The sequence below is a fragment of the Marmota marmota genome, unplaced genomic scaffold (assembly GCF_001458135.2).
Source record: "Marmota marmota marmota unplaced genomic scaffold, marMar, whole genome shotgun sequence".
Classification (NCBI taxonomy): domain Eukaryota; kingdom Metazoa; phylum Chordata; class Mammalia; order Rodentia; family Sciuridae; genus Marmota; species Marmota marmota.
Window position 1 is genome coordinate 55,312,447 of NW_026000037.1, and position 14,771 is coordinate 55,327,217.

A 14,771-nucleotide genomic window follows, 5' to 3' on the forward strand; every position below is an offset into this window, starting at 1 on the left:
AAAAAAAATGTGGCATTTATACACAATGGAGTATTACTCTGCATTAAAAAATGACAAATTCATGGAATTTGCAGGGAAATGGATGGCACTAGAACAGATTATGCTAAGTGAAACTAGCCAATCCCTAAAAAACAAATGCCAAATGTCTTCTTTGATATAATAAGAGCAACTAAGAACAGAGCAGGGAGGAAGAGCATGAGGAAAAGATTAACTTTAAACAGAGACATGAGGTGGGAGGGAAAGGTAGTAGAATACAACAGTTACTAATATGGCATTATGTAAAAATGTGGATGTGTAACCGATGTGATTCAGCTATCTGTATTTGGGGTAAAAATGGGAGTTCATAACCCACTTGAATCTAATGTATGAAATATGATATGTCAAGAGCTTTGTAATGTTTTGAACAACCAATAAAAAAAATATTTCTGGAGGTTGTTTTGATCATCTCTATTGGTTCATTTTGGCCCTACAATCTTACAGATCTTTGATGACATGGACTCCCACCCCCCCAGTATAATGAGTATGGAAGTTATGGCTATGATTTTAGGTTTGTTTCTCAGTTCATTATAATTAACTTTTGGGTATTTTTGCCCAAAAGATACCTCCCAAAATCTGTGTCTCAGTAATAAAGCCTGACATGGATTGATGTTTTTCATTAAAATGACAATCTTGGCTTGTTTACTTGTTACTTGTCTCATAAAAGCAGAGGCAGCAAGACACAGACAATTCACAGTCTATTGTTCAGCTTCTTTTTTTTTTTTATTGGTTGTTCAAAACATTACACAGCTCATGACATATCATCTTCCATACATTTGATTCAAGTGGGTTATGAACTCCCATTTTTTACCCCAAATACAAGTTGCAGAATCACATCGGTTACACATCCACATTTTTACATAATACCATATTAGTGACTGTTGTATTCTGCTACCTTTCCTATCCCCTACTATCCCCCCTCCCCTTCCCTCTCATCTTCCCTCTCTACCCCATCTGCTGTTGTTTAATTCTCTCCCTTTTTTTTTTCCCCTTTCCCCTCACAAACTCTTATATGTAATTTTGTTGTTCAGCTTCTTGATTGCTGAAAATGTGGATACATATAATGTTTCACTTAATTATATGTTATATTGAGGATACAACTGTACTTCTTTATTTCCTTTTCACCTTCAAGGTATCCCTAAGACAAGGCCTCAAACACCCTGAAAGCCCATAAAAATATATTTTTATTTTATCAATTTATTGTTATAATATTTTGCTGAATTATCTCTCCTTAGTCATTGTTATAGCATATCACTTATTTTTTTATATTTAAAAAGTAATTTTTCATTCTAAAATAGCTCATCCTTTGTTTGCATAACAAACTACCCCCAAACTTTGAGACTTAGAATAAAATAGTTTTCTTTTTTTTTTTTTTAATCTCACGGTTATAAAAGTTACAGATTGGCTCAGAGCTTGAATACGTATGTGTTTCAGTTCCACAGATAGCATCAATGGATGTCACACAGGAGTGTTGTATTCAGCCAAGGGTTTGAGGGTCCAAGACATCTTCTCTTGTATTACTAGAGCCTTGGTGGGGGACAGTAGGGAGTCTGGGCTCAGCTGGGGCTTTTGGCTGAAGAACCTGTGTGGCCTGGACAACATGGCGGCATCTAGAGTAGTTGGCCTTCATTGGTGACTGCTCTGAGGACTAGTGTTCGAGAGATAGGGCAGCAGCTTCTCCCCAGCCCCTGTAGTCACACAGCCTCCTGTCTGAGGTGTTCTATTGGCTGAAGCTGTCACAAACTCACACAGGTTCAAGTGGAGGAAACATCCCATCACTCCATGGGAGGAGTGTCCAAGAATAAGAAAACAGAGTGTGTTTTGAAACAACCAAACCCTTCTTTAGGAGACTTATCTTCATGCCTTCTTCTAATTTTTAAAATATTTTCTCTTTCCTTATGGACTTCTAGATACGGTGCTGTTTTTTGAAACCCTTCAGCTTTGGGTTCACTTGTGATGCAGTTTATAATCTCAGGATCTATGTATGTGTATATTCCCCCCCCAGTACTTCATGTCTGAAATAAGCATATTAGTTTCTGTGTTTGTTATGTAAAAAGCTGGAAATACTTAGAGCTCTCTTCAGTGGGAAAATAAGTCATTTAATAGTGGACCTCATGTTCTAGTTTCATGACCAACCACAGATTGTCCTTAAAAACCAAAAAATAAAAAACATATATATAATTCCAGTTTGTTCCTAAGAAAAACATTGAAGTAGAAATATTCTCAAAGTTCTGGCTTTTAATTTTATTGCAAATATAAATATTTTCTACTTGCCATCTTTTCTCTCAGCATTTCTCTAGGAATAACAAAATAAGCATTGATTGACAGATTAGGCCTGTTAATATACCCTTATCATCACTAAGTGAGCTGCTCTACTTCTATTTTTTTGACAGTTGAAAAATGACTGCTTGCCAACATTCTGAATGATATGTTGAATAAGAAATTTCAGTCTTCTATACGATTTTCTAACCTCCATTATCTTTACTTTTTCCTCTTCTTTTCGACTTCATATTCATTGTCCTTATTAGGATGAAACAAAATGATTAGGAATTTTCTGTCTTCCTTTTGCAGGCCCATTTATGCTGGCTTAGTTTTATAAATTCATTTCTTAGAAAAGAATATTAAAGTTGCTACTGTTCTGCTTGCTGGTCCCCATAGTAATAGCACTGTCTCAGCTAGTCAGCTCTGCCAAGGACAACCCCACTCCACAGGCCTTGAGCTCATGACCCTCACTCTATTTGGAAGAAGGGCCATACAACATCTTTATCATGTTCCAGTAACACAGGACCAGATGGCCCTCTGGAACACTATGTGTATCCCAACAATGTCTTCCAGCCTATGTAATAACATGTTAATCTCTCTCCATTTAATTAGTCTTCATTCATTTCTCTTGGGAAGATTTTGTAGTTTTTAGTACACAGAACTTTGAGTATTTTTGTTTTGGCTTATTTATTTTTTAATATTAGGAATTGAATTCAAGGCCTCATGCATGCTAGACAAATGTTCTACCACTGGAGCTACCTCCCCAGCCGGTGTTATTCATTTATTTTTATTTGTTCTATAATGAATTATATTTTTGAGATAGGGTCTCGCTAAATTGCTCAGGCTGATCTTGAACTTGGGATCCTGCTGCCTCAGCATCCCAATTAGCTGGAATTATAGGCCTGTATTCTGTCACTATGGTGACTTATGTTTTTAAAATCTCTAAATACTCAGTTACATGTTTGCTTTAAACAAGGACATTCTCTTGTATAACTATTTCACAGTTACCCACACTAGGAATCTAATATTGATATAATAATGTTATCTGAATTACAGACCTTATTCACATTTCACTGATGTTCCCACTGCTTTTATTTCCAAATATTATGGAAATTCTAAAGACTTTAATTTGTAGTTAACTTCTAATTTAATTCTATTATAACTGAAAAACACACTCTACATGATTTTAATGCTTTTAAATTTATTAAGATGTGATTTATTAGGCTGGGAGGTAGCCCAGTGGTAGAGTGCTTGCCTTGCCCACATGCTCAAGGACTTGGATTCAATCCCAGCAACACATATACACACATACTCACGCAGGGTGTTTTATGGCTTAACATATAATTTATATTGATAAATGTTTTATGTACATTTCAAAAGAATGTGTATTTGCCTTGTTAGATGGAATGTTTTATAAATGCCATTATTTGATAGTGTTGTCTTCTTTTTGATCAATGATTTTCTATTTATATCAATTATTGAGAAAGGAGAGTTAAAATCACCAATTATAATTTAAATTTCTCTACTATTTTTTTTTCTGTCATTTTGCCTTACATATTTTGGATTTCTATTACTAAGTGCATACATATTTAGTGTTGGTGTATCATTTAGAAGAATGAAACTTTATTCTTTAGGTAAAGGCCTCTATATTTTTGGAGATACTTCTTGTACTGAAAACTACTTTGCCTGATATTAATATATTCATTCTAGCTTTCTCATGATTAGGGTTTTCATAATATATTTTTTTCCAATTTTAAAAGTACAGCTTTATTGAACTATAATTCACATACTGTAAAATTAATCTCTTTGAAGTATACAAGGAAGTTGTTTTGAATGTTCAGAGTTGTGCAAATAGATTATTTCTTCATTGGTTATTATCTATAGCTATTCTTTCTATTTTTCCAGTGATTGCTCTAAGGTTTACCAAACACATATTTTATTTATAGCTTGTCTCCAAAGAATATACAATTTCTTGTATAATATAAGAAACTAACTTGCAACAGTGTATTTCTACTTCCCCTCCCCTTCTTTTTCTATTAATTTTATTTCTAAGAATATGATATATCACAACCAAAAGGACATTGTTTTGGTTAAGAAAATCAATTATCTCTTAAGCCATTTAAAAATGGCAAAATGTATTTTATATTGTACCACATGATACTATTCATGACATTTTTTTATTATTTCACCTATATTTGATCTTTATTTAATATTGTTTTCCTTCCACCTGAAGAACTCCTGTTAGCATTTTTTGTAGTACAAGTTTGCAGACAAAAAACAATCTTTCAAGTGTGTTTTTTGAAGACGTCTTCATTTTACTTTCATTTTGAATGATATTTTTGCTGGATTGAGACTTCTAGTTTGACAGAGTTGATTTTCTTTTGGCATTTCAAAAGAGGGTTTTCCTTTATCTTTGACGCACATCATTTCCTATCAGATGTCGGTGATTATTTTTAACTTCATACCTCTGTATATCATGTATTTCTTTCTCCCGTCTGATTTTAAGATTTTTTTCTTTATAATAACAATTTGATCATGATATGTCTTGGTATTGGTTTTCCTGCTTGGAGTATGTTGAACTCTTCAGAACTCTAGATTTACATTTTTAATTAAATCTAGAAAAAATTCAGCTGTTGTTTTTGCAAAATCAAGTTTTCTTCCTGATTCAGTCCTCTTTCTGGGATTCTAATTGCACACATGTTGGAACACTTTATATTGTCCATAGGCAATATATGATTTGCTTCTTTTTTATAACTATATTTATTCCTATTTATATTTAGTTATAATTTAAATTCCATGAAATCACTCATTTAAGCACACAATTTAATCATATGGCTGTGGTAGATTCACAATTTACTTTTAGAACATAGTCAATACTCCCCAAAAGAATCTTGTGCCTAACAGTCATTCCCCCTCCTTACCTCCTGCCCTGTGCAACTGCTTTTCTACTTTCTTTTTTTCTTTTTAATATTTTTTTTAGTTGTTGATGGACCCTTTTTTTTTAAATTTATTTGTATATGGTGCTGAGAATCGAACCCACTGCCTCACACATGCTAGGCAAGCGCTCTACCACTGAGCCAACAACCTCAGCCCCTGCTTTTCTACTTTCTATCTCTGTGATTTGACCTTTCCAGACATTTCATATAAATGCAATCTTATAATTTGTGTCTTTTATGTCTGGCTTCTTTTATGTAACCTACTATACATGAAGTTTGTCTCTTTTTTTTTTTTTTTTCAGTTCCTTTTTCTAGATCTAATTTGGTTGGATGGTTCCCCTTGCCCTGTCTTCAAGTTCACTCATTCCTTTTATTTCTGTAGTGTCTAATATAACAAGTTCATCTAGTGAATTCTTTCATTTCAGGCATTTTAACTTGCATCTCTGGAAGTCTGACTATGCTAATTTTTATTGTATGTGTTTCTTTCCTCACTGTGTACATGTTTTTCTTACATGCTTAATTACACTCTGTATAGGTGATTGAAAATTCTTATGTATTAATTTCACTGTCTGTCATTTCTGGATCTGATTTTCTTCTAATTTCCTGCTTCATGTAGATTTAGTAAATTTTATTGCATGCCTTCTGTTTCCTATTGAGTTTAGGAATTTTATTATTTTTGTTTGAAGAAGCCTAGGTTTTCATTCCTATACGTAGTTAATTTATTGAAGATCCTCTTGGTTTTGGAGGCTTTCAGCTTTGGAGGGCATGTGTAGTGTAATGTAGGTCTGATCTTAAAGCAGGTCCTTCCCAGCATGTCTACTGAATGTCCCAGTTGTCCAAAGAGGTCTCTCCACTTTGGCTCAGACACAGAACTTGAATGTCCTGTGGTCCCGTGGTCCCATGGAAGCTCTAGTAAAGCTCAGCTTATGGTTTGCTGATAGTTTTCTTTGACCTCCCTTGAGTCTCACCCTCTGCATGTCTGGATCATACTCAGCCAGAGACTCAAAGGGAACGCTGTGAAGATTTCTGGAGCTCTTATCCTGTGCATTCCCTTTTCGCTTGTTTCCGTCCCACACATTCCAGCCACTCTGCCTTCCCAAACTCTGTCCTCTGAGCTCAGCAAGCCCATTGTGTTTTCTTGAGTTCTCTCTGTGTAACAGGGCCTGGGATTCTTCTTGTATAGAAGAATCTACAGTTGTGTATATAGAGGAATCTAGGTGGCCAGAATCTAGGTGGGCTCACCTTGCTTCTTTCCCCTCGTACAGCGATTGGTGAGGTATTACCTATAGGCCAACAGTGGAAGATGATCATTGCAAATATTTTTGCCTGGTTTTGTAGTGTTCCTATCCAGCACCAGTTCCATGATGTCAAGAAGAATATATTTATTCTAAGAGTAAATTTTAAAACCAGAAGCATTTTTTTTCCTAAGAGGTGTCTTTTAAATTAAAAGAAGTAATTAAACATGATTTTTTAGATTAACAAAGGGACATTGAGGTAAATAAGAATAAAATATGAGAAATCTCTAAGGTTTATAACTATGGTTACCTTTATGCCGATCAGTGAAAAATAAAACTGTAAAACCCAAATAGTAACGACAAGGTTACATCAAGAGTTTTCAGTGTATGTCCCTCCAATTTTATCTCTACCTTCACCCTCCAAAGGTAAGTCATTCACTTGCAAAACATTTTTCGTGTTAAAAAAAAACCCTTATTTATAAAAGGGGTTTATATTTGATTTAAACAACTTATTTGAAAATGTTTAAGTACACAAATTCTAAGTGGAGGCCAAGGATGGTGGCATACACTTGTAATCCCAGTAACTCCAGAGGCTAATGCAGAAGATTACAAGTGACAGGCCAGCCTCAGCAATTTAGCCAGAAATTGTCTCAAAATAATGTTTGGTTCTTTCTTCCTTCCTTCCTTCCTTCCTCTCTTTCTTTCTATACTTGGGGTTGAACCCAGGCATACTTTATCATGAAGCTAAGTTTCTGAGGGTCTTACTGTATTTCTGAGGCTGGCTTAGAACTTGTGATTCTCCTGCCTCAGCCTCCCAAATCACTGGGATTATAGGTGTGTGCCACTGCACCTGGGTCAAAATTTAAAAAAATTTTTTTGAAAGGACTGTGGGTTTAGCTCAGTGGTAGAACACTTGCCTAGCAAATATGAGGCTCTGGGTTCAATCCCCAATACAGGAAAAAAAATCTAAATGGAAACTGTATTAGCTAGATTATTTCATGGGTTCAAAATAAAAGTAAAATCATTCCAACTTCACTTTTTAACTTAATAATAATGACAATATTAGTAGTAATTATAGCTAATACTTACATGGACTTTACTATGTGCCAGATAATCTAAATTATTTTCATTTGTTAACTTGTTTAATAAGTTTATGAGGTAGATGTTATAATTTATTCACTCTGCAAATGAAAAAAACAGAGCTTCAGAGAATTAATTTTCCCAAGGTCACATAGCTGGGATGATTCAAAAGTATTCTGAGTAAATTTTGGAAGAGGTACCTCTATCCTAGCCAAAAAGGAGAGTTCATTAGATGATGTAATCATTTAAATTTCAATCCCTTTTGATTGCTGGCTTAAATCCAAACTTACATGTAAGGAAAATCTTGCCAGATTAAGTCACTTGCCTGTGTTCAGTGTATAAGATTTTTACCATCAAAATATCCTACAATTCCAAACAAAATTTAGGAAATGGGGCTACCATTCATATCAACAGTATTTCTTGGATTGAAACAACAGTCTCTTTTGGTGGGATAGGTTTATTTAAGATATTGTTCTTATTTACTTAAATGAAACCAAAATTCTGACTTGGTTCACTAAAAGCAATTTTTTATTTTCTTTAACACTTGAAGGATGAGAGACCTGGAAAATACCTGTTCAAAATGTATTTTGAACTCTTGGTGAAAGATGAAACTTTCTTAAAGCACATAAAATCTTAATGCTTGAGGGCTCGGGCTGTAGCTCAGTGGCAGAGCACTTGCTTAGCATGCGTGAGGTGCTGGGTTCAATCCTCAGAACCACATTAAAAATAAAATAAATAAAGGTATTCTGTCCATCTACAACTACAAAAAAAAGTTTAAAAAAACTTGATGCTTGAATTTTATGTGTGTCAAAAACCCCAGGGGAGAATTGCTTATCTTATTTGGTAGAGAATCTACTAATAGAGACAAAAAGTAGTATTCCAAAGAGGGAATTAAAAAAACACCCCAGCAAAGAAAGGGAGACTAGTTGGGGAAAGAGTGCCCCAGTGCATTCACACCTTCTTTAGAAAAGGAGGAGGTATCTCCTGGGAGCCCATCCCACCTACTGCATGCTAATTTTTTTTTCTTTTAACACCAGAATGATAAACTTTAATGGGATATAGACAGGATCTTTGAAATCACTTAAAATTCTTTTACTAAAATGAAACATCTTCAGATAACTTGATAATTCAGAGACAATCTATCAAATCACACAATACACAATGAACTATCCAATATGTTAAAAGTTCTTAATTCCTGATATTTTAAAACCATGAAAATATCCACACATTGTGACAACTCACTTTCAATATAAGGCAAGTATTTTATGGCTGATGTGATTTGAACATTCTGTTGAACGTATCTGGGATTCTGGTTGCCGACACTATGTTCTTAAATCCATTCTGGGCTAATTAATGATTATACATTTATCTTGGGTTGCAAAACAGTAGGATGTACTGGCTGACATTTCCTAAGGAAGCCAAACACCTTCCAAGGGAGTATCAAAGGCAGTTCTGAGACAGATACATTATTAGACATCTCTGTGATGATCAGGCATGGAATATCTCTTAAATACAAGACTAGAAGGGAAACATGAGAAATGTCTTTGAGCCTAAAAACAGAAGTGAAGAAAAGAATCTTTGCAATTGTGTTCCTGGATAGGGGTACACTGACTCATTGAGGTTAACTAAAACACAATAATACTAAAACATGGCTAATATAATTATAATATGATTCCACATGGAAATTCTAGTTTATGGAAAGAAGAAAAAGGAAAAGGAGAAGGAGAAGGAGAAGGAGAAGGAGAAAAAGAAGAAGAAGAAGAAGAAGAAGAAGAAGAAGAAGAAGAGGAAGAGGAAGAGGAAGAGGAAGAAGAAGAAGAAGAAGAAGAAGAAGAAGGACTCAACCCAAGAATTATTTTAAACTGAAAAAGATAAACTATCTAAGTTTTCTTTTCTTGATTCGTTCTAATTAGTTATACATGACAGTAGAGTGAATTTTAACACATCATACATAGGGGTTCTCATTCTTCTAGTTGTATATGATATAGAATTACAGCAGTTGTGTAATCATACATGCATAGAGTAATGTCTGATCATTCTATTCTCCTTCCTACCCACTACCCCCTTCCCTCCCCTCACTCACCTTTTTCTAATCCAAAGTAACTTTATTATTTCCTAGCATCGCCCCCCCCCATTATGAATTAACATCTTCATATCAGAGAAAACATTCAGCCTTTGGTTCTTTGGAATTGGCTTATTTTGCTTAGCATGATATTCTCCAGCTCCATCCACTTACCTGCAAATGCCATAATTTTATTTCTCCATTGTGTGTGTGTGTGTGTGTATTTTTATCCACATTTTCTTTATTCATTTTTCTACTGAAGGACACCTAAGTTAGTTCCATAGTTTAGTAATTGTGAATTGTGCTACTATGAACATTGATGTGGCTGCAACACTGTAGTATGCTGATTTTAAGTCCTTTGGGTGTAAATTGAGGAGGGGGATAACTGGGTCAAATGGTGATTCCATTCCAAGTTTTCTAAGGAATCTCCATACTGCTTTCCATAGTGGTTGCACCAATTTGCAGTCCCACCAGCAATGCATGTGTACGTTTTTCCTCACATCCTCACCAACATTTATTGTTGCTTGTATTCTTGATAATTAACATTCTGACTAGGGTGAGATGGAATCTCAGTGTAGTTTTAATTTGCATCTCTCTAATTGCTAGAGATATTGAACATTTTTTCATATGTTTGTTGATAGATTGTATTTCTTCTTCTGTGAAGGTTCAGTTCCTTTGCCCATTTATTGATTGGATTATTTGATTTTTGGTGTTAAGTTTTTTAAGTTCTTTATATATCTTGGAGATTAATGCTCTGAGGTGCAAGTGGTAAAGATTTTCTCCCATTCTATAGGCTCTCTGTTCATGTTCTTGATTGTTTCCTTTGCTGTGAAGAAGCTTTTCAGTTTGATTCCCATTTATTGATTCTTGATTTTACTTCTTGCACTTTAGGAATCTTGTTAATGAAGTCAGTTTGTAAGCTGATATGGTGGAGATTTGGGCCTATTTATTTTCTATTAGGTGCAAGGTTTCTGTTCTAGTGCCTATGTCCTTGATCCACTTTGAGTTGAGTTTTGTGCAGGGTGAGAAATAGGGGTTTAATTTCATTTTGTTATATGTGGATTTCCAGTTTGACCAGCACCATTTGTTGAAGAGGCTATCTTTTCTCCACTATGAGTTTTTGGCACCTTTGTCTAATATGAAATAACTGTATTTATGTGGGTTTGTCTTTGTGCCTTCTATTCTGTACCATTGATCTACATGTCTGTTTTGGTGCCAACACCATGCAATTTTTGTTAATGTGGCTCTGTAGTATAGTTTAAGGTCTGGTATTGTGATGCTTCCTGCTTCACTTTTCTTGCTAAGGATTGCTTTGGCTATTCTGGCTCGCTTATTTTTCCAAGTGAATTTCATGATTGCTTTTTCTGTATCTATGAAGAATGTCATTGCAATTTTAATAAGAATTGCATTAAATCTGTATAATAGGTTTAGTAGTATGACCATTTTGACAATGTTAATTCCGCCTATCCAAGATCATGGAAGATCTTTCCGTTTACTAAGGTCTTCTTCAATTTCTTTCTTTAGTGTTCCATAGTTTTCATTGTAGAGATCTTTCACCTCTTTTGTTAGATTGATTCTCAATTTTTTTTTAGTCTATTGTGAATGGTGTAGTTTTCCTAATTTCTCTTTCAGTGGATTCATCACTGATGTATAGGAATGCATTTGATTTATGGTTGTCAATTTTATATCCTGCTACTTTGATGAATTCATTTATTAGTTCTAGAAGTTTCCTGGTGGAATTTTTTGCATCTTCTAAATATAGAATCCTATCATTAGTGAATAGTGATAGTTTGAGTTCTTCTTTTCCTATTTGTATTCTTTTAATTTCTTTCTTCTGTCTAATTGCTCTGGCTACAGTTTCAAGGACTGTGATGAACAGAAGTGTTGAAAGAAGGCATCCTTGTCTTGTTACAGTTCTTAGAGGGAATGCTTTCAATTTTTCTCCATTTAGAATGATGTTGGCCCTGGGTTTAGTACATGTAGCTTTTACAATGTTGAGATATTTTCCTACTATCTCTAGTTTTTCTAGTGTTTTGAACATGAAGGGGTGCTATATTTTGTCAAATATAGATAATCACATGATTCTTGACTTTAAGTCTATTGATGTGATGGATTACATTTACTGATTTCTGTAAGTTGAACCAAATTTGCATCCCTGGGATGAACCCCACTTGATTGTGGTGCACTATCTTTTTAATTTGTTTTTGTATGCAATTTACCAGAATTTTATTGAGAATTTTTGCACCTTAATTTTTTGCATCAGGAATATTGGTCTGAAACTTTCTTTTCTTGATGTGTCTTTTTCTGGTTTTGGTATCAAGGTAATACTAGCTTCATAGAATGAGTTTTGAAGGGTTCCCTCCTTTTCTATTTCATGAAATAATTTGAGGAGTATTGATGTTAATTCTTCTCTGAAGATCTTATAAAACTCAGTTGAGATTCCATCTGGTCCTGGATTTTTCTTAATTGGTAGGCTTTTGATGTCATCTTCTATTTCATTGCTTGAAATTGATCTGTTTAAATTACATATGTCCTCCTGATTCAGTTTTAGTAGGTTATATGTCTCTAGAAATTTGTCGATGTCTTCAAGATTTTCTATTTTATTAGAGTATAAATTTTTGAAATAGTTTCTGATTATCTTCTTTATTTCAATAGTATCTATTGTGGCAGTTCCTTTTTCATCATGAATTTTAGTAATTTGAGTTTTCTTTATTTCTCTTCATTAGTATGGTTAAAGGTTTATTAATTTTATGTATTTTTTCAAAGTACCAACTTTTTGTTTTGTCAATTTTTTTAAAATTATTTTTTTGTTTCAATTTCATTGATTTTAGCTCTGATTTTAGTTTTTTCCTGTCTTCTGATTTTGGTGTTGATTTCTTCTTCTTTTTCTAGGGCTTTGAGATGTAATATTAGGTCATTTATTTGTTGACTTTTTTTTAATGAATGAGCTCAATGCAATTAACTTTCCTCTTAGCACTGTCTTCATAGTGTCCCAGAGATTTTGATATGTTGTATTGCTATTCTCATTTACCTCTTAAGTATTTTTTTATTTCATCCTGATTTCTTCTGCTATGCATTCATCATTCTACAGCATGTTATTTAGTCTCCAAGTCAGGCACTTCTCTCCCACCTGGTCCTGAAAGCAGCTGGATTGGAGGGAGTGGGGAAGGCCTGGTAAGTTTACCCAACCAGTATTCCTCTTTGTAAATTTCTCTCCACACTTGATTTTCTCCTAGTCACTTAAGCACACTCTCTGTCACACAATGTGGGTTTTCCAGGCTCATTTTTCATGCTAGACTCGGGTCTGTCAGTAATTGGCTTCCCAGCTGTTGGCCCCTATACCATGCCTACAAAATAGTTCCTTCTGCTGTCTTCCATGCATGCCCGGAGAGAGATGGCGACTTCACTCCCATACACTGATACTGTGCAGCACAGCTTACTGTTTTTTCAAGCAGTGTCTCTGATCTTTAAACTCTCTGTACCCTGACACACCTCAGTCTTCCCCAAAATAGGGATTCCTTTAATTCCTTAATTGCATCTTCTGTGTTAAATGTTCTGGTTTGTAACTCCAGCCACTATCATGGCCGTGGGGCTGGGAATCTTTCCTGTTTATTTTATTATACAAGATCTCCTGAGTCCCAGATCTGTTTTGAGTGTTCAATATTAAATTCCAGTAAAGTCCCCCCTAATTCTTGATCATTCACTTACCTTTTGAAAAGTTTCCTCTCTGCTTTTCTCGGTTCATGCTATGGAGCCCCTAGGGAATCGGCCCCTCTATTTCACCATCTTCCTATACTAGTTTCCATTCACAATCAAATGGGAGAGGAGTGCTCCACTTGGACGGGCAAAATCTTCCAAGAGACAAGTTAGAGTGGATTAGAAAAGCCTATGGATTCATTTGGGTCCCTAGCAAACATGGCTGAGAACACATACTAATTATATCTGAACTGACATCCAACATGGCCTAGTGTGATCTACACACACATCTCCCCTTAATGGGATGATACCAATGAAACATATCTCTTTTTGAATCTCTGAGCATTGAAGATAATTTGTAACCCTCTCCCAATACATATAGCTGAACATAAAAACAATATACACATTTTACATTAAAGAGACAAAAGTTTCTTTCTGGATTTTTAGATTGCACTATTCTGATAAATTCACAGAAGGGTAAACTAATTTTTTCTCTCTTTTTGATGCCTCAAGCATGAGTTTAGTTTGCTCATTAGTAATAACAGCCCACTGGCCAGCTCAATTGTGAAAGTTTTCTATATCTCTTATTTTTATTTTACTTTTGAACTTTCTTTCTTGTCATTCTCAACAGTAATACAAGATTGAATTGTTGTATGAGTGTGTAGTTAGAGCTAAAATAATAAAGCTGACTTCTGCAAACTTTTTTTTTTTTTGACTGCTGGGATCTTTGGCAAACTTTAAATAAATCTCAAGCTATAAAAGAATTTCTGTAGCTCTCTTGCTTCATCATCATAATTGTCCTGTAACCAAAACCAGGGTTTAGAAGCCAGAGAAACAGACCCTGGAGTCAGACTGGGGTTGTGGTGGGTAAGGCTTAGCATAGCTTCTGGGAAATGAGGGAACTGGGCAATTAAAAACTTTGCTGTGGCAGTGGATACAGAAATATCAACTAGCTACCTGTAAAACTTAGATTCCAGAGAATTGAAACACAATACAGTGAAAGAGTAAAAAAGCAGAGAACCAATTTACATATTAATCGAAACTGATGCCTTTCTAATTTTGTGATATTGTTAATCCATGTGCAGAAATGAACATAATTTTATAATTTTAAAATAAGGGAGTTAGATTTCTAAGAATAGCATTCTAATTGAAATGATTATAATATTTCAAATCATTATACTTTAAGTAGGTATCCTTGAAAAGGTAATTTTGTGACAATAATGGAAATATTTAAATTTTCCAAAATCTAAATCAAGAAAAAAAATCCTCATTGCAATTCTGAAAGTGGGTTATCTCATTTGAACATGAAATGATTTTTTGCTGTTAATTTAACAGCTATTTAGTCTATTATGTATAGAATTGTATGCAGAAAGCAATTATTTGCAATGCACTTCTCGAAACTATCTAAATGAACAAAAAAATTTTTGCAACTTGTAAACAAAAGAGTTAATATTTACAAATATC